Raw genomic sequence first — 20,413 nt, 5'->3', positions numbered from 1 at the left:
TGCTTGCCTTGTGATCCCGACGATGATGATGATGATGATGATGATGATGATGATGATGATGATTCAGACTATATTACTAAGCTGAGAAGTAACACCACATATTTAAAACTCTGTCCTACAACAATGAACAGGGTCTTCAAAAAAATGCGGCCTAGCTTGATCTAGTACCATTGACTGACCTGTGAGAGGCGGCAATGTGCCATAGAGCATCCAGATTGCTGGAAAACAAAAAGCAGCTAGTCTTACTGTTAGTTTATCTGGTAACTCCATGTGGCAGGAAATTCTTGCCATTTATTCTCGTTTCTATTGTCTTAAGACTTGGAGGATTTATTGCGTGAAGACTCGACTCTGGGGGCTCTAATTTTGCTATTTTTCTAGACGGCGCACATGCGCTCAGTGTCAAAAACTGGCACATCTTCGTTTTCAAGCCGGGGCATGTTTAGTTTACCTTGTTAGAATGTGGCAGACTTTACTGTATATACTTGTGTACATTGGTTACATATTGACAAGAAGCGCCAAAATCTATCTATTAGTGCTGGCGTACTGACGCGGAGATCTGAAGGTATTGCCCTGCGCCGGTTTTTGAAGCTGTTGAGGCATATGAAATGAATGAATGAAATTAAGTCCTATTAGCATTCAAATGGGTTTAAACTGTCATATGATTGTCAAATATTGGATGAATAAAAGATGAGTAAGTCTTTTAAGAAACACAGCCTAACTCAATGCAACAGCCTCTTGGGACGAGCTGACGGTAACTTAGCATGCACAGTAAAGGTAGGAAACACTGCAGCTTTTAATGTCTTAGTTTGCGGATCGGCGAGTTAAGACACTACAGCCGATCTCACAATTTTCATAAAATTCAATCGGACAGGTGGAACGTCTAATCACCTTGTGTCACCTACATTGCCTATCTTTATGTTGTAGACCTCAGCAACATCCATAAAAGGCAAAATGTTGACCCAAAGTTCTTCAGCCAGCAGATGCTTTTGTATGTCTTGGATACCGACTTCACTATTTTGATTGTTTTTGTACCCAGCGCTATAATATCTCTCTGTCAACATCCTCTCCCATGACTACAGTTACTGGTTCGCTCCGCCAGGATTTATGAGGCTTTAGTCTGTTATTTGCAGTCAGTTGGGCACTGACTGATGCGACAGTGGTTGGCAGGAGTTTGTTATGGAAGTCAGAACCGGTCCAAGGCTCAGCAGAAGTCGGGTTCATCCAGAGGCCATGAATCAGTGTTTAAGGCCGCGCTGGAAATGAGCGCGGCGACATAAACTTGACTGTTGACTTATGAAGCTTTTGAATATTTTGTATTATACGACAGAGACCGCTGAATGTCATTCACACAAGTGTTAGCAATTTTAATAAAACGATCAAATAATCCTGTTTTTTTGTTTGGGGCGGATGTCTGTTGTTCTCAAACGCTTATTAAAGTACATGCTCGTGCTTTGGTTTTTCTGACATCTTCATCTTTTGATGAAAGGAAAAATGTAAGTTCCTCTTTTGAATGGAAACTCATAAAAGTGACTCCAAAGAGCAGTTTTGTAGCGAACAATTCTTCCAAAAAGCAGCATGAGGCTGATTCATGCCACTTTGCTCTAGCACTGAAATGCCGTTTCCATTTGTTTCACTAGTGAAAGCTGACTTGAGATATGTCTGTTTTGAGTTACAAGTATGCTCATGTAACAAAATAAACTCGTATCGCAAGGCACCATTGGATCTTAGAAAATAGAGTTAATTTTCTCTATAGTTGATCTAAAGATAAGTATTCAAATAGCTGTATTTCATTTTTGTGGGGTTAAAATGTAGCCATTTCAGCTAATGTCAATGCAGTTAATGATCTTTTTATACAGTTAAACTTAGTTAAAAAACTGTCATTCCTCTTCTTTTTGGAATCTGCTGTACAGCAATAGTGCTGCCACAGCCCATTAGCTTTATTACCCCTGTGTTGGTGTCTCTTGGATGATGTCCAGAATTTGGATCTTCACGTGGGCTTCACGAGTTTTTAGCTCAGTTAGATGAACCGTGTGAGGGGAAATGCAACACACACTCCTGTCCAGGTCTCCGATCTACGGGGCGGCTATCAAAATAAAATTCCTTTTGCAGATTATTTTACTTGTGATCAGCAAATATACATGTTCTAAGGGAGAGGAATGTTGGGACGCCATAGCAACCTGGCTATTAATCACTTCCCCGTCTTCTTTTCCTCCGCTGCTGCTTTGTCTTCTGTTCGTTTTTTTTCCCTTCACGTTTTTGTATGGACCTTGAACATTTCTCCGGTTTTCGTGGAATTTTCAAGAGGTCAATCGGGTTAACAAGTTCAAGCGGAAAAGATGAGACCACCAACACCAATTCTTTATGTAAAATCAGTGAGAACATGTTATTTCCTGTCTAAATTATGAATTGGCTAACTTTATACGGCAGGTATATTGCGTCATTGCAGCCAGTTGGATTGTCACTTACAAAAGACAAAAAGACAGTCTTGTGCAAGTCATTATGACAGCAAGTGTCTGTGAGGACTGTTTTCTCCAGCAGCAGTTAATCTTGGACGCTGTTGGATATGCTCAAAAGAGGAGGTCTGTCTGGGAGATCCAAAACCACAACACAAACAGCTCATCAATGGCTCACAAGACAACAGCCTCAAGCAGTTAACAGTGGTCAAAAATGGCAACGCAATAAAATCACTCTACTTTTAATAACAGTACCATTATTTGGTTTGAGACGCGTATTGATGTAATAAAAAAATCTATTTTCTTCTTTCAACATTCCTCTATTGGCATGCCGTGATTTAGGGGCTTTAATCACTGTGGTGCAGATGCTTGCAGACCATGACTGCTTGGCTATTTCCAGCACCTCTTTTCTGCTTTGTTATTTTTCAATTATTGTGTTATTTTGGTTTCATCCAACTGTGAGCTGTTTTTCGTAACATGCCAGCAGTGCTTTTGAGACTCATTCTCACGATATAACCACTGAGGCTGAACAATCCCTGGCTACGGTAGCTAAAGAATGTGAAGACTTTTTTTTTTGTTTTTTTTGTATGCACATTTTCAAATTTGTGTAAATCTAATCTGTGACTGGACACTAGGATGATCGTATAAAAGTAACTCGTGCTCTTGTCAGTTTGGGGATTTTCGTGGTGTGAAAACCATTTGTTTATCAAGGCCGTCCGTATATCTTAACCCTCAATGTGATCAACAATAAATCGTTGGATCCAGCTTACTTTGGGTCCTTTTACTAAATGATTGAGTTCTCAACATGAACTGTCTTTCTTTGTGTTACTGTTTCTCGCTAAGCTAAAAGCAGCAACCGTGTCCAACTGAGTCGCATTACTTACCAAAGTCTTCATTTATTGCCTATACGGGTAGTGCCCTGGGATATTGCAGCATTTTCTGATCCATGTGGAAATTTTTTTTCTATCTCTACTTGAAATTTAACAAGAACATTCCTGCTTTTGCTTGGTTGTTTTGTAAACATAGCCCGTGGGGGGGAAAGGTGGACTATGTCCTAAAACAGGCATCACCAACCCTTTTTGAAACTGAGAGTAACATTTGGGTACAGATGAATTTGAAGCGCTACGAGTTTGATACACATTTATAGAATGGGACATTTGTGGTGTATTAATAATTAATGATATTAATCAATGTGAGGACACTTAATTGGTTAATGATTTCTTCTATTAATTATCAATGAATTAACGTTAGTAGGAAACTGACATTTTCAAATCATCACGTCTACAGACTTCCTTTCCAAGTATATTGTGCCATCACTGGTGAGCTATTACTAATTTTAGTCCTTGGGGACCCCTATACTCAATTCAATTGCAGGACAGTGAGTGGGAGATCTTATACCATGTCAGCTGCATTCACATCAGCTATGTGAACCCTTATACTCTCAGTTGCTTCCAAGAGAAGTGATCAAAACGTGTTGAAGTGCACGAACTTCCGTTTCTTTCATAGCAGAAGCTACTAGAATTTGTAGTCATCACATTATGGACTGTTGGTACTCGAACCAAAAAAGCAATCAGGCTGATATGTTTGTATAAAAACAAGTTAATTACTGACTTAGTGACATAGTCCTGAGCCAGCATTAGTCTTTACAGTTTAAGGTGCATTTATCATGAGATAACACTTGTGGAGCTGCTAAAGGAATGTGCGTTCACATTCAATCCCAGGAGCCTCACAGGAATCCCATAACACTCCCAGGTCCCTGAGAGGCTCATTTGTGCACTGTGGAACATTGTTGAATACCAGGCATATTTTATGATCCAACCTCAGCCTGTTTCCTCCCTTTCTCCAAGCGTCTGGGTTTATTTGTAAAGCCCAGCCAGGTTGCCCCCCACCCCCTTGCCTTCTCCCTTACATTTCAGCGCATGTATTCTGTTTGTCCGCTGCACATATACATACATTTTTCAATGTAAGGACTTCAGAAGATTGCTGAGTTTCAGCTTGTAGTTTGTTGTACATGAGTGCTCCTGTAGCCGTGACAAGCAAGTGTACAAAATGTGTTGTGTTTTGACCAGTGATGGGAAAATGAAGCTTCATGAAGCTTCATGAAGCAATTGCGATATTTTATTTACTCCTGTCGTTGGTGCTCTTGGTTATAATACAAAGGCCAGTGTAATGGAAATTAATCACATTTCCAGTGCATCTTTAAACCAAGAATGCCATCTAGAGGAGTCAAAAAAAATCACAAGTGCTTCATGAAGCTTTCATGAAGCTTCATTTGTCCATCACTAGTTTTGACTGCCTGGTCAAGTTGAAGGCTTCTGGTTCTTGTTTTCAACTGTCCACTTTTTCAATCATAATTGTGTGCCTGGCTTCAACAAGTGACAAAGTAGTCAGTCACATTAACAATTTAAGATTTATAGTCTACGTTATGACAGTTAAGTTAGGTATTTCCTCATTTGTCCTTTAGGCCAAATTAAAGGTCATAAATTTGCTTGGGCTGAATGTGTTCCACATGTGCGACATACGGTATAATTAGCATGGCAGCATTCTGTTGTATTAGCTATAGCTTATAAACTCAAGTCGTAATTTTCTCCTTTTTTTTTTTTTTTATTGTAGCTAGCTGTAGTCTATTCAGATGGGCCGAACAGTCACGTGATCATCGTGACGCATCGCATGCGACGTGCGCAAAACGCGCATATATGACATGGCTGCCAATAAAAACAAACTGACTCATAAGGAATTATTGCGTCCCACGGCGGACATCAAAGGTTGAATTACGCCCTATAGCAAAGAAGAACTTCTTCAAAAGCAGTACAGCCACTAAGGACTCGCCAAAGATTTGTGTAGTGGTGCAAAGGTTTCAGATTTTGGTGTATAGTCTGAGGGGACGTTTTTTACGATTATTCTTGTGGACATAAAAAAAAAAAATCACATCAGCATTCTTTGAAAATGTTTATTTTTATCAACAACAAATAACTGAAAAAATATATATATATTTTTTTAAGTTGCTGCCTTTTAAAACTAATACAGCTGATTAGAAAAATCTTAAAATAGGGCGTGGGCACTATGTATAACAAGTGGACGGTAAAGTTCTACTGCTGAAAAAATACTTTTTTTGCATTTTTCTTGAAGTAAATATATATGGGTCGAAATCGACCCGTAACACCATAGATGTTACTATAGTCAATAATATTTAAATTAATAAATAAATAAAACAAATTAATTTAAGAGATGTGTTCTAATAGCCCCCAGTAATAGTCAGGTAACACAACAACCTTTTATTTATTTATATGATTCTCTTGGTGTTTATTTTACCTTTTTTTTTTTAAATTGAAATCGAGGGGTATACTGACAAAAAAGGCCCAGAACCCCACACCAAAAACATTAAAACTAATATTTTCATGGATAAGGAAGCCTAACAAGCCAACCAAGAGATGAGAAATAAATTGGATGATATCTACTTGTTTTCAGTGTATTTTACAGCTGATTTAAGACACGGGTCGAAACCGACCCGTTAACATAAGAGATGGTAATAGAAAGTTAACACAAGACGAAGGTTAAGTTTGACATTTGCTCATCCTTATTTTTTTTTTTACAAAACAGGATCCACTTAGTGGCCAAACCTTTTGACAGATGTGTCCCAAGTTAATGTTATTAATATTCATTTTAACAGCCATCATTTCTTGTTTTGAATGTAACCAACTGTGTGCTCTTCATTTACAACAACACGAAACATTTGTTCGACATTAGCAAAGGGAAAGATATTCTGTGCCACTTATTGGCAACTTGTTTTGCAGAAAGTGTAGCCTGGTGTCATGGTTTTCTTTGTCGTTTAATCCTTTCGACAGTGTTCATCTTGTTTTAGCCACCCTGCCCCTCGCATTCCACGTGGGCCTCCCTTCTTCTCTCTCTCTCCAGGTGTGTACCGGGGCCGAAGAATGCTGCTAAATTAGCGCTTTATCTCTTTGGCGAGCGAACCGCATCTGCACTCCCAGACATGCCAAGCATTTCAGACACAATTGACCTTAAAAGGAAACAATAGCGGCCTATCAATTCTGCTCTGCCACTCAAAGAATGGCTCGCTCCCGCATGGGCAGGGTCCGACTCGCGCCAACAACAACTGTTACAGCACAAGGAAGTGCTTGGCAGCTGAACTTTGAATCTGAAGAGAAATGGCAGAGCACACATAGAAGTGGTTGCTGTTTATTTTATAAGAGTAGACCTGGATCAGGGTTCAAAGAAATAGCCTCCAAAAGTTATTTTAAGGGTTGATTGAGATTTTTCAAAAGTGACAGAAGATACATCACGTATTAAACTGCAAACAATGATTGCACAATATCCTTTCGTAACTGCTGTCCTGGAAAATGAAAGGTGGATCATAATGGAAAGGAATCCAGTCAGACAGTAACAGTTTGGGTGGCACCGTAAATGGTGATAACATTTCTTCATCTTCTTCTTTTTCTTTGTTTCTTTTCTTTTTTTTTAATTGAATGGTTACAGATGATTAGTATCTGAAGGAGTTACATTTTACATTAATGTGACGAGAATTGACAAGTCTCGGAATGCTGAGTCTGGTTGGAATGGCCAATTTCAACCTGAGTACAACACCTGATGGAGTGTGGAGGTTTTTGTGTTGCCTTTTTGGGGAACGTTTTTGATGTCCTCTATAGAAAATCTGGTCAGCAGTATAATTTCATTATTTTTCACCTTGAAGGGGAAGTCAGCCTAGGAATGCAGCCCCTCTAATCTAAACACACTATTCCGATTATTATTGTTTGTCTGATTAATTCAGTTTGTGAAATATGAATAAAGCAGTAAAATCCACAATTTTTTTGTGCGTCTCAAGGGGCGGGCATTTTGCCACTTGATGTCGACTCATATTGACATATATTGACATATTGAATCACGGCTTAGCTTCCGAAAACAGGCAAGTCGTGATTGGTCGTTACCTGAGCTTTGATGCCATTTTCAGTCGACGCTTTTTTTTTTTCATGTGCCCTGCGATTGCGACCAGTCCAGTGCGCATACCACCTCTCATTAAAAGTCACCACTATAGTAGTAGATAAATATTAGTGAGATTAACGTAGGATTTCCCATATCTGACGTCATATTCAATTGAGACTATTTACTCCATTTTACCGTTTTAAAATCATTGTTTATCTTGTGAAATTGACCACTTGGCCCTCCTCACTTCTGCCAACTTGGCACGTTATGTGATTTCTGAGCAACCAAGTAATACTGTTGCATAAATAAACAAAATAGTCCATGTAGGTGTTCTGTGAGTGTGCGTAACGCTTAGTGTGTTTTTGCGGAAAGGAGAGCTGGATGGCTGTTAGTCATTAGATATTAGGACTGGTTCTGCAGGTTTACAGTCGAGTTGGAAGCGGTGAATGGTTTTCTATCTGACAGCTTGTCGACGAAATTGTCGCTCCACCTCTCTACTGTGCCGGAATGCAAATAGCAGCAACAGGAGGAATGCTGTTCAACACATGAGAAATCAACTCTCTCTCTTTTGCTCTCTGGGTAAACGCCCGCCTCCTCTTTTCCTCCTTCTGTCTGCGACATTCTGGACCTCGGGTTTCCTGTCTCTCGCCGTCTTTCTCTCCGCCACAGTTGCTCTTTCTCACCCCTGGTCTTCGCCTCTTGCAAGGCATCCTGTCCGCTTTGTTTGACTTGAGCATTCCTTTCCTCCCCAAGCAGACAAAACAACCCTAGACTTCTCCGAGCCGCAACCCCCAGTGCGCGCGCACATACATATCCTGTTAATCACTCAGGAAATGGGTGCCCATACAAACGCCTGGCCAGTGGAACCCCGGATGGAGTTTCAGGCCTTGGAAGTTTCTCCAGCGGAGGAAGTTGAACACGATCTGTCTCGTACCCATTCTTTCATTCGCCCCCATTTCCTATTTTGTTTTACCCGATGGCACTCCCAATGTCCCCATAGACGCTCGTCTTCTGCGCTTCAATGGAATCCAAATAGTTAGCTTTAAAACATCCACCTTCGAATGAGGTTAGTTGATGCTTGACAAAATTCAATTCATGCTTTCAGTTTCAGTCCAATGGTAGGTTAAACCAATTTATGTCTTTTACAGGAAATTCTCGTGATAATGCTGTACAACTGCAGTACGAATTAAACCCAATTTTTTAACCTAATTCTGGTTACTTAATTCTGTCTGTTAGCGAGAGCCACTACATCGTGATAACTTACATTGATGTTTCTGCATTTGGAAATTTATTATTATATTATATTATTAGTATGGGATTTTTTTTTAATGGGCTTTAGGTGAACTGATGAATACACACACGCACGCACGCACATGCACATAGTCACCCACATACAAAAAATATATATATATATGTATATATGTGTGTATATATATATATATATATTATTATTTTTTTTTTTTTTTAAAGAGAGAAAAAAAACATTTTTATTATTATTTTTTTTAATTTATTTGTTTTTTAAAAAAAGGAGAGCAATGATGATGTCAAATCGAATGAAGAATACTGAGCTCTCCTGAAAAAAAAAGAAAAGAAGAAAAAAAAAACGAATTAAACCCAAATCCAAGATGGCTCATTCAGTTTGGAATTGTAGCCAATTTCAGGTCAAGTCATTGGCAGTGCATTGTAGCCTACAAGGGGAAATTGGAAGCTTCTAACCATGTGTATGATTGGATGAATTTCTAACATGTAAGAAAATCTTCATGAGCTCTCAATCTTTATTGCTAATTATTTTCCACACTGTAGCTCTTCAATAAAAAGCACACATTTGCTGTTGTTTAAAAAAAAAAAAAAAAAAAAAAGTTTTCCCCCTGTTAATCCAGAAATAAAAATAGTGTTGAGTTAGGGTTTTTTCTTCAATCATCACAACATTTGGAGTTGTTTCTCCATAACAGTGAGGATTAGCATTACAGGTCAACAGATGGTGGAAAAATCTTGATTTTGTTTTGACAGTCTTGCCAACTCATACGGGAGTTAAGTGGAGCAGCAAATATCAGAACATAAAGTGTGAACAGTCGACTCTTGAGGACATTTCACACTGCACTTTGTCAAGCAACACATCCATTGTATCTGTACTGCCGTGGCCCAATGATGATACGCCATGCCGTGCTGGCTGGGCGTTGTCAACAAATGTAGCTAAAATGAAAAATGGTCAGTTAAGGTGACAGCACATCCAATTGGAGAGGGGTGACAAAAATACACAGCAATGGACTGAGAGGTCCTCTCTATTGAATATACCAGCCTGGTTGAAAGTGGTAGAAATGTGTGATTTTTTTTAAATGATTTTTTTTACATTTTCAATCATGATGTTAACTTAAAGTAAAATATAGCACAGCCACGCTTGCCTCTTTGGAAGTGTGTAACAGTTATTTATTATTCTCCTAACTATCCCAACATAAACTTGACACCAACATTTTTTTCCCAAATAATCTAAAAGATAGGCATATCTACCCTTTTTTAAACTGCCATCAGTCACAGACATGGCTGCATAAGAATGAATGATAAATCTTTACAGCGTGTACGGACACATTTCAGATGAGATCATCTCTTGGGAAAACACACTGCGCAGGTACCAAAATGTCTTCTAACTGTACAAGCACTTGTTGGTCATAATTTAGTTGTAGTCAAATGAGACTCAAATGTTGACAAAGATGAAAATGCCCAAAAGTCCTACAAAAAAATAATAAAATCAAGCCTACTTGGCATGGTGGCTAACAAAACAAGATTTATATTGATACTTTGGAATTTGGACTCTCTTTAGTTATTCCAGGGCAAATGTAATGTTTGGAAAATTTGTCATAAGAGAAGATGCAAATGCTTTCATATGCATTGGAAATGACATTTTGCAAAAAAACAAAGGCAGTTAACTTTATTCATGCTACTCGGGTGTTCCATAGCTAACATCATGTTGGACTTGAGACGGTAAAATTAACTGCACCTTTGCTGGTTGCGGAAAGGGAGCGCACTGCAGTGATGCAATTAATGAACAATTAATTTCAGACAGAATTCTTAACAATCAATAAATCGATCAAGCTTATCCCTGCTTACTTTTTCTGGAAGTATATTCCACAGAATTGCAAAGATGCCACAGATGGAAAACATTTGTTGCATCAAAGAGTTCCGCTAGACTGTTTATAAAGAGACTTTTGGCTGCAACCTATGTTTTTAGTGAACAATTTATGAATGTACTACAGTGTTCTATCACGCAGTGTGGAAAATCCCATTTTGCGGCAAAGTTCCTCAACAATCTAATGACATTTTGCATCCCCTTTTCCACACACGTCGGATACAGGCCGGAAATTTGTGTGACAGCAACACCAACGTGGCGGTTTTGGGTATGAAAAACAGTACTTTGCTAAGCAGCCCGGCCCCCCCATGTAGGCTCTAATAATCTCGGTCACTGCTTGATTTGGGTTTTGGCGAGTGTCTTGCTTGTGAGAGCCACAAGAGTAACTAACACAAGGAGGCCTGCCAATAAAGGAAGAAAAATATACAAGTCTGTGTTAGTAGTTTTTTTTTTTTTTAATTTACTGCATAAATCACGAATGCCAAATATAATAATAAGGTTCCTTATGTAATGACGTTATATTGTGGCTCTCGTTCTTAACCAGACCAGTGATTTTGGTAATAACACTTGTAAGTAAGTAAGTAGAGTCCTACATTTAAGCCTTTTTGGGCCACCATGATCCATGTTGTGGTGGCCCTGCCAGCACCATCACTGGTCATGTATATTCATGATATAATATGATACATTTCAACAATTATTTCACATTTCACATCTCTAGAGTGTATTATTTAAACCTTTAAGAAAATATTACTGTAGTGTAGTTTTGTGTGTGTGCATATTTTGGCTTTTTTTTTTTTTTTTGCAATCTAAAATGTAATTGAATATTTAGCATTTGACAATTTCTGGCCTTTTAAATCTTGTTCAAGCCATTCCTTACGGAAGGATTTAAAATCCATCCCCCAAAACAATTCAGTGTACAGTAAAAAGATCAACGACGATTGAGTGTCTTAAGTGGATCAAAACCAAAATATTGGAAAGTAAATAACAAAAAGAATATGTTGATTTCTTCACATTTATTTATTGAATATGTAGTAGCCTGGTCGTCCTTCAGATTTGATGAGGCTGGTGCCTAATATCGAAGTCGATAATTGGTCGGGCGGTTAATCGGTCTCTCCCTTGATAAGACTTTTTGCTATTTAGTGTCATTGTAGTGTGACAGCAGGTGACCCAGCAAAAAAAAACACACTCATCTGCCCTTTTCTGTGTAACATGATGGATGGTGTTGCATGCAGGAGCAGTCCGATGCCATAAAAGTGTAAATGAGAATGGCAGGGAAAATATACTGTACATGAATGCATACAGTTCATGTCAAACTCATGCCGCTCTGTGATGCTGTCTAACCTTTCATTTGTTTGGAATGTAAACCAAAATATCCCTTTTGAAATCATAACACTAAAACACACAAATGTACCCGGTCTTTAGCTTTGAAGTCAGCTTCCTTTCCTGAAACACCTTGTGGCTATTCTATTCTAAAACAATGACACAAAAAGCAAAACACACACCAGTTTAAAAACTTTTGATGTTGGCTGAAGTAAGCTATAGCGAGATCCTGACGTCACACATTATGACAGTTGGATGTGCAAAATCTTGACACCGTTTTAGAGCAACTCCACATTTTCACTGACATCCTGTTCCACTTGTTTTTATTGAGCTTAAAATTTTGACTATGCTGTAATTTGAAATTCTTCCGTCTGCCTCGTCTTTCTCCCTCCAACACTGATCCTTCTAATTCGGTCCAGACTGCTGTCTTAAATCTGGATTCTCTGTGCTTAAGCAAACATATGGAATGCTACTGTAGTGGAATGCTTGTCTTCTGTGCTGTCAGTGTGTATGAGTGTGTGTTTTGAAGCACTCGGGGAGCTTCTTGGGTCGTTGTTGATGATGATGATGATTATGATAATCGTGTGTGTGAGTGTGCGTGCGCGCGTGTGCGTGCCAGTGCCTCCCCAGAGAAGTGAATAGGGCCTTGTGTTGCCGTGGCCAAACATGGCTTGTCTGCTCATGCATGAGTCTATCGCAAAGCCCACAAAACGCGTATCCACTCCCGGGATGTTAGTTTGACTCCATCGCATAGCCCTCATCCGCTCCACACTGAGATCATTGTCAGTCCTCAAATGAAGGTCAAACACAGACGCGAGCAAAAGGTGCCATTTTGAATGACGGATAATTGCACTTTTGCTTACCACCTTTTTTTTTCTCTCTCTCTCTCCCAATCATAGGATGGAGACTTTGGGAAGAGGATCTTAAAATGTCAGAGATGAAGGATGTGTCTGAAATGTGAGTTTTATCTCGTTCCACTCATCTGCAGTTCATTAAGAGCACGTTACATTTCAGAATTGAACTTACTTGATAGTGAACTCTTCTTCTCTTGTTGCATGTGGAAATGTTGCCTCATGTTTTTCTGTTGTTGCTCTGTTCATTTTACTTTGCTGCAACATTTGCGTAAATGTCTGGAAGTGAAGAAGTTTGTTGTTATTTTCATAAAATTTGGTGGGTAATGAAGCATGTACTTATTTAAAAAAAAAAAACAACAACATTCAAATCCATGGTACGTGGAAGTTTACTTTTTTTTTTTTTTTTTTTTACTTTAATACTTCTTGAAATTCTTAATTACTGTAGTTTATTACAAAAGCTATCCATTGATAGCACTTGGTCTCATTCGGCTGACTGGTGAGTTGGAGCCTAAACTAGACTTTGGGTGAAAGGTGTGGCCCGTGTACCCTGGACTGATCGCCAGCCAATTCATTCCCTCTCACATTCACACCTGCAGACAGTTTAGAGTCTTCAAGGAACCATCCCTCTATCCCTTACCCAGACAAAACCCATGCAAGCGCTACAAGAAATCAACCCAGAACCTCATAACTGCGAGGCAGATATGCTAGCCACTCCTCCGCCATGCTGCCATGGATTAGAGTCCCATTAAAACAATTTTATTTGGGATAAAAACAGGAAGGAATCAACTACCAAGGTAAAAGAAGTAATGGTGTTAAAGGTGGCTTAACAGAAGCAAAACGTGCCAGTTATTCAAAGTGTTTTTTTTTTTTTTACCTTGCCCAAGTGTCTTTTAATCAGTATCAAAATTCCACATATTTGCTTTAACCTCCTTTGCCCATCTACACCCCCCCCCCCTTTCTTCTTCATCCTCCTCCTCCTCACGCCTTCTGCACTTCCTCCGAGCTTTTTGTGCAACTGTGTTTCCTGTCAGGCACAAATGCCGGCGCCAAACTTCCTTCCCTGTAGCCTAGAGTTGCACACAGGAATGGCACACTCTACTGTATTTTTCAACCGCACTGTACGGATCGTGACGTTAATGTGTTTGTTGATGTCAATAAGGAGAATATGGGGGGGTCGTTTCCCTTTTTTTTTTTTTTTTTTTACATGAATTATTCTGGATTCTCTGAGCTGAACACATAACAAATACTGTACATGATGGTGAGCTTGAGGCATCGTCGTCCCCCTCCCTGGTGCTCAAACAACTTTACACATTTGTTGTAAACAAAGCACGCTATGTATCAGCTGTCAACATATAAACAATTATTTTTTTGTGGGACTTGATAATTACAGTGATTACATTTCAAATGGGTGGTTGAATTAGTCACTCAGCAGAGTGGAGACCTCTGCCGGGGTTGAGATGATAGGAAAATCGATTTGTTTTCTATATGTCTGCATTTTTTCCCCCGGTTGGTGCAACAAACCAACAGACGATCAAAACCGTGCTTGTCACCTCTGGTGCTTTTGGGATCGGCTCACCAAACACATTCGGGATGAGCTAGACAGACATTGTGAGCTAGAGTCAATCATCTCAGGCCTCCAAAAGACTAAAACACTCTTCTCGAACCCTCTTCTCGAACCCTGAGCACAAAAAAATTGGTTGAATAAAATAAAAACTTCCCACCAACACACTCTAAATTCTAGAAGAAAGTCTTCTTCTAGACCAACTCATTATTTTCTTTCATTGACACTTCCTGTAGGTGTCCCTATACTCCGTGTCCTGTCCTCTGACGTAGGTCATCACTTTTTCCTCCCGCAGCCTCTCCTCCTCCTCCTCCTCCTCCTTCCTGATCCTCTTCTCTGCCCGTCGCCTCTCAACAGCCGCTTGCTGCATTCCTGCCGCAGTAATCCACTCAGGCAGCTTCCTACTCTGCATTCTGCGGGCTCGCTTCACACTCATCCCTCTCTCTCTCTCCCCCGCTCTCGTTCGCTCTGACTCCAGGCCTCCTAGTCTGCGTTTGCTTTTTCTCGTGAAGCTGCAATTAACATCTGACGCCAACGTGTGGGGAGGGCGAACGGTGACTGAGCAAGGCGGCCAAACAGAAGGTGGAAGGGCAGGGTGTTAAGGAGCTGTATGTGTTGGCAGTGTTGGTGCTGTTTAGCCAAGCATCATGATGTTGGAAGTTTTACAGAAGTAATGGGTAGAGATTGACATTTGGTGAACATTTACTCACGTGCTCCCAAAAACTTATAAACACATTCTATTTTAAATATTGCCATAGTCCCAAAAACATATTTATCATTTTTTAATGTTTTTTTTTTTATTATGCTAGAGCATACAGAATGCTTTAATGCAGCTCCTGACCTGAAGAGGTCTCTTAAAGCAATGGTAGTTATTACAACAACGACCAGCAGGTGGCAGCAGAGTATAAGAAATCAGCCAGGGCCGTGTTGCAACAAGCCCTTTTTCCCAGTGTTTTCAACAGGTTTGTGAATAATGATGAAACTTAGCTATATTCTAATCCTAATTGTTGCAAAACAGATACAAATATACTTTTTTCCTGATGAAAAAAGGAGACTCTAATCTTTCTTTTGGTAGGTTCCATGTTTTTATAGCAATAGAACACAATATTCTGTGGGCCTTGCAAAATGAGTCAAAATCCAGTAAAACAGCCGGGAGCAAAAGGTGGTTGCTTCAGTGAAAATGCCTGGGAGTGAATGAGTTAATGGTCATTGGATTGATTTACAGTATTAATTTAAGTAATGAAATGGGAGCATTCTCTGAATATACCGAACTTCCGTTTCTCCAACTGCGTCATATTTTGCTGATTAATGTTAGCCGGAGGAGTTGTCATAATGTTAGCTTCCCATAGCTGACATAATGATTTTTAGACCGGCGGTTCTCAGAGTGTGCAATATCATTGAGGGTCCCAAAAAAAATCCATTGAGTGAGAGAATCTATAAAAAGACAAAATAATTGCTTCCTACAAATGTGAAAAAAGTGTTTTGTTTGTCTGTCCGTTAGTTAGCAAGCAACATTTGGATTCATAGAGATCACATGCGGAGATCCTCTGTTTTAGTTTGTATAGAGATGCACTTTACAGTCCTTCAGAACAGAAAGTAGTGATTGTTTTGTTTTGATCGCTCTCTAACACAACAGTTGTTATTTTGCTACTGTCTCGTGTAAACGGACTCTTTTGTGGACACTGCCTCAAGCACCAAAACATTTCACAGATAATTGTCTTGTGAAAATCCTAAAGATCAAAACAACATGAAGCACCACTTACTTAATATAAATTTGTTTTTATTTTTCATTCTGTTATGTTTTATCTTTTTCTTGCACTCTTACCATCAGAGTAATCCCTCGGAAATGGTCTACACATACAAAAGCCTCATTTTGGTTTAGGTTTGGACAGTTTTGTACTCTATTTTTAGTTCAACCTCTAAATTGTTTAACTGCCTAAACATTTAAGGTCTGGGGTTCTATTGAAGACTGTTCGAATAATAAACACGCTGACTGGACATTTGGAGAGTTGGTGGTCCTCCACCGTTGAGAATGAATCAACAGCTACTGGTTGTCGGCCATTTTGGCTCAACATCTTTGAGACGTAATTAATAATAAAAAAAATTTTTTTAATCATGTAACCATCAGAATTACGTAACATTTAATTGAACAATTACTATACCTGTGCTTAGACAACGGGAAAAAGGCGTTCATTGACCTCCCGTCATCGGAATCAATTCAGTTTCAAAAACGGGATTTCTGTCATAAGACATTTCAACCGCAGACAGACGTATTTGACACTTGATTTACCGGCAGTTCCTTCACACTCAGTCTTCCAGCACATCTGGGATGAGTGTGCTTAGAAGAAGGAGGACAAACGGATGTGAGGTAGCGGTTTCACCATAAATCTCTTTTAGCGCTTCGATAAGCCTACTAATGCATTTGTACGCTCGGTGGCAACTGGTTACTTTTTCCCCCATTCTGGCTGGCCGGCTCGCCTCGCAGATGTCACTGACACTCTGCAGGCCTGTTCCGCAAATCAAAATACAAGTGAGCATGATCGCATCACTGTTCAGCTAGAATGTGTATGTATTTGCTTATTCTTTATGACTCCCTGGCTAAACCCTGCCTGTATGTCTGATTCACTTAAATCACACAGACAGTTTGTCGACAGAAGTGTCATCACGCTGCCATGTTCTCTTGTCGGTGTCAAACTGTGATGCAACTCTTTTTTTTTTTTTCACTTCACACTCGTCGTATCTGTGCAGTAGTTTATAGCTGATGTCCGCAGAAAGTTGAGAGTGCTTAAACAGCTGTAAATATACTGTAGCTTTAAATAGTGCTGGCAGAAAGTAATGTTGTAATAACACACAAGGACATATTGCATCGTAAAATATTATTTTTAATATATTACCGTCTTCATTACCAGCCTGTGTGGTATTGTATTTTTAGAAATTCACTGTACATCCAGAGATTGGTTACTTTTAGTACTTCTGGCATATTAAGAGGTTCTGGGTTATAATTTCTGCTCCGGCTTCTTTGTGCAGTTTGTATGTTCTCCCTGACAAAATTATTGAGTGAATATTTGAACATAACACCGGTTTGTGTAGTGTAGTTGTATTACGCATTTGTTCCAGAAAAAATGCAATATGGAGATGATGGAGCTTAAATCCTTTTTCCTGGTATTTCTTCACTTCCCCCATTGCTATCATCTCTTGGTTCTCCCTTGCATATGAGATCAGGGCTTCAACTAGACAGGGTAGGCGGGGGCCTCTAGTGGGCCTCCAAAAGCTCTAGATTACTGGGCCAAGACCAGAGAGTGTCTGCCAAACATTGAGATTCTCATAAAAGTTTATAGTGCAGACATGTCAAACTAAGCAAATACATTAGCACTAAAATAAAATAATCAAAATGGCTTAAATGTTCATGATTAGGCTCAATTATTTGTGTGTTCAAGTTGTACTATAGGTTGTTGGTGTTTTTAAATGTGTCTTATGTTGCATGAAAAAAAGCTCACGCAAACACCAATGGGCACTTCCTGTATAAAAGATATGGAGCGGAACCTCCAACTTAGGAATTTTAATGCCCTTTTTCCAGGATAGGAAAGTATCAGGAAAATGGCACTCACACAGACTGGGGGGGGCAAGGCTTGCCTTTCTGAGATAATATCACAACCTTAACCGGACCACCTCCGTTCTCCTGCATTGTTATTATTATTGTTTTGTTAATACTTCAGTTTTAGTGTGCATTGAGCCAAATATTTTTTTTTGTAACTTCCTTGCTTGGCACAAAAGTGTACAAAAGAGTTTACGTACTGTAAACGTAAAAACTGACAAAACATCTGGGACATCACGTATGATCATATTGCAAACTAGAGCCATATTTTTCCCCCAAAATATAGATTGTAGTCTCACAGGATCTTTGGCAAAATGGTGTCCAAGTGCCCGTGACTTTCGCCATCCTATGTTCTGCTTAAACGCACCTTGGCGCGCAGCCTTTAATTTCTTTGCCGATTTTCGGTGCGAGAGGCTTTACATGACAGCACAGGAAACAACAGGCCGAACATTATGGGCTGCCGGTTTTCACTTTCTTGGAAAAATGCAGGCCAAGCACCAGCTCGCCACCATCTTGTGGCTTCCATTGCTGCGCCAGCATCTCGACACACACGCACACACACGTTTGCAGGGCCTAACTGGCAAGCATCCCGCACATGAAGATGCGGTGGAGGTTATTTTGCTTGGACTCTTTATTAACCGCCATTTTTTAGGCAGAGAAGTTTGGAACCCATAAGTTGCAAATGTCAAGTGCAAGAGAGATTTTTTTTTTTTTCCCCTTTCCCTTCTGCCTTTGGTAGGGAGAACAGAATGTACGAGAAAAGCGGCAGGCAGGCAGGAAGAGAGTGGCTAAAGCCTTAATGATATGGTGTGTGATTGTAACCTTTGTGTGTGTGTGTGAGCGAGAGAAACAAACGATTTTCCAATAAGTTTTTATTATCATTCCCCCTCCTCTTGGGAACATCAATATCCGACCTGTGGTACCTTTTATGTGTTTTGCTGTGTCAGAGCCCAGTTTAGTTTGGTGCAAGACACTAATGTAGTGAAACGTACTAAATTTGGAATCATGGTTGAACATTCCATTTACAGCTGGGGAAAGCAACTGCAGTATCTGAAGCCTGCTGATGTTGACTTTTCTGTTACCATCACACTGTTGAAATTACTTTTCCCTTTCCCTGCTTTGGAGTTTCTTTTCCCCGCCTGTGTGCACGGTGCAAGAAGCTGAGACGGGGTTTACTTTTATTACAGCGTTTGAGTGTTTAACATCAGTCATGCACTCATCGTAAATTGCAATTGTAATTAAATAGATGCTGGTGGCGCAAATGTCAACAATACAACTCGAAAAAGTGTTGGAGTCCACAACTTTCGCGGACCGGCAACCCAGTACGCAAATCCACTTTTTATTTTTATGTACCCAGATTAGCAGCACAAACACCATAACAAGGGTAACAACAACAACGCTTTAATACAGTGAAATCACTATGGTAATGCTAATGATACGAGCAACACAAAAACTGGGGTATTTTGTAGATATAAATTTGAAGCCACATTTTTATATAACTATATTAGGCAGCACCTTCCTTAAATGTGCCAACATAACAAGGCACCACAGAACAAATCTAAAGTCCATGAGTAACTCACTCACCATAACGCTAAATTAAGAACTGCTCGTCGCAGTGCGGGCCATCATGCGTGGGAATCACTTGTAGCTGTAAGTCCATGCACCTTTCTTTTTCTTCTTGGTCATAGGCTCCTGTGTTGTCTCATCACTGGGCCTTTTCTCCGTTAAAAAGAAACGTTCCAAATACGGCTGTTTTTTTTATTCATTTTGCTAGCTTGTCGATTAGCATCAGCGCAACGCGACTGAGATAATTAGCATCTTGACATGCGTCAATCCGAATACGGTCAATTTTCAAATTCAATATTTTTAGGCCTTGGCTAATCAATTAACCGGAAGTACAGTATGTTTTTTTTTATTCTTTCAACTTTGCGGCCCGGTCCAAAGTGGCCCGCGGCCCGGCGGTTGGTGACCACTGGTCTAGAGGAAGTAAGATGTGTGTGTTGTGACACCCATGCATTTCATGGGTGTCACCCACTTTTTCTTCTTTCTAAACAATGCCGCGGGTCTAAAACTTAAAAAAAAAAAAAAGGATGGCGGGACACAAATGGCCAGAGTTCGCAGTCGGACACCCTTGGCTCAAGCCATCAAGCTTTCCCTTCTACCATGAGGCACAGTAAATTCTGTCAAGTAAAATTTAGTCCCAATTTGGTCCCACTCTAAACAGAGAAAATGTTGCACTTAAAAGAGAGTAAAAAAAACAAAACAAAAACTGTGTGTTATTATATTACTCGTGTTAGCTGGATTGTTTGTAACTCCAAGAGACCAAAATTATGTTTTTGGTCTCCTTTTAGATATAAGCAAACTGTAGAAGTGGCATAGCTCAGGTGGTTGAAACTAAAGATTGTGAGTTTGTTCTTCAAATCTTGTGTAACTTTTGTGTTTGTTTTTAAATAAACGAGTAGAATTTAGTCAAAATCTCTTTTTGCAAAATTTACAAAAATTTCTGAGTGAAAAATCTTTAATATTTTTTTTTTCATGGCATAGGCAAATTCTCTCATACACATT

General features: G+C 39.6%; 1 protein-coding gene across 2 annotated transcripts in view; it reads left to right on the top strand.

Annotated features, from left to right (window-relative positions):
* luzp1 (leucine zipper protein 1) overlaps positions 1 to 20,413 on the top strand; it is a 50,524-nt gene that overhangs the window by 9,263 nt on the left and 20,848 nt on the right. Inside the window, exon 2 of one of the 2 annotated variants that reach the window (XM_077559507.1) lies at positions 12,738 to 12,795. The exons of the other annotated variant lie outside the window; for it this stretch is intronic. The gene's annotated coding sequence lies outside the window, so the exon portion shown is untranslated. The remainder of the gene's footprint in view (positions 1 to 12,737; positions 12,796 to 20,413) is intronic. 2 annotated transcript variants of the gene reach the window in all.

The sequence above is a fragment of the Vanacampus margaritifer genome, chromosome 1 (genome assembly GCF_051991255.1).
Source record: "Vanacampus margaritifer isolate UIUO_Vmar chromosome 1, RoL_Vmar_1.0, whole genome shotgun sequence".
NCBI lineage: Eukaryota > Metazoa > Chordata > Actinopteri > Syngnathiformes > Syngnathidae > Vanacampus > Vanacampus margaritifer.
The sequence above is the reverse complement of the archived record's forward strand: the minus strand, read 5'-3'. Positions and strand labels throughout refer to the sequence as shown.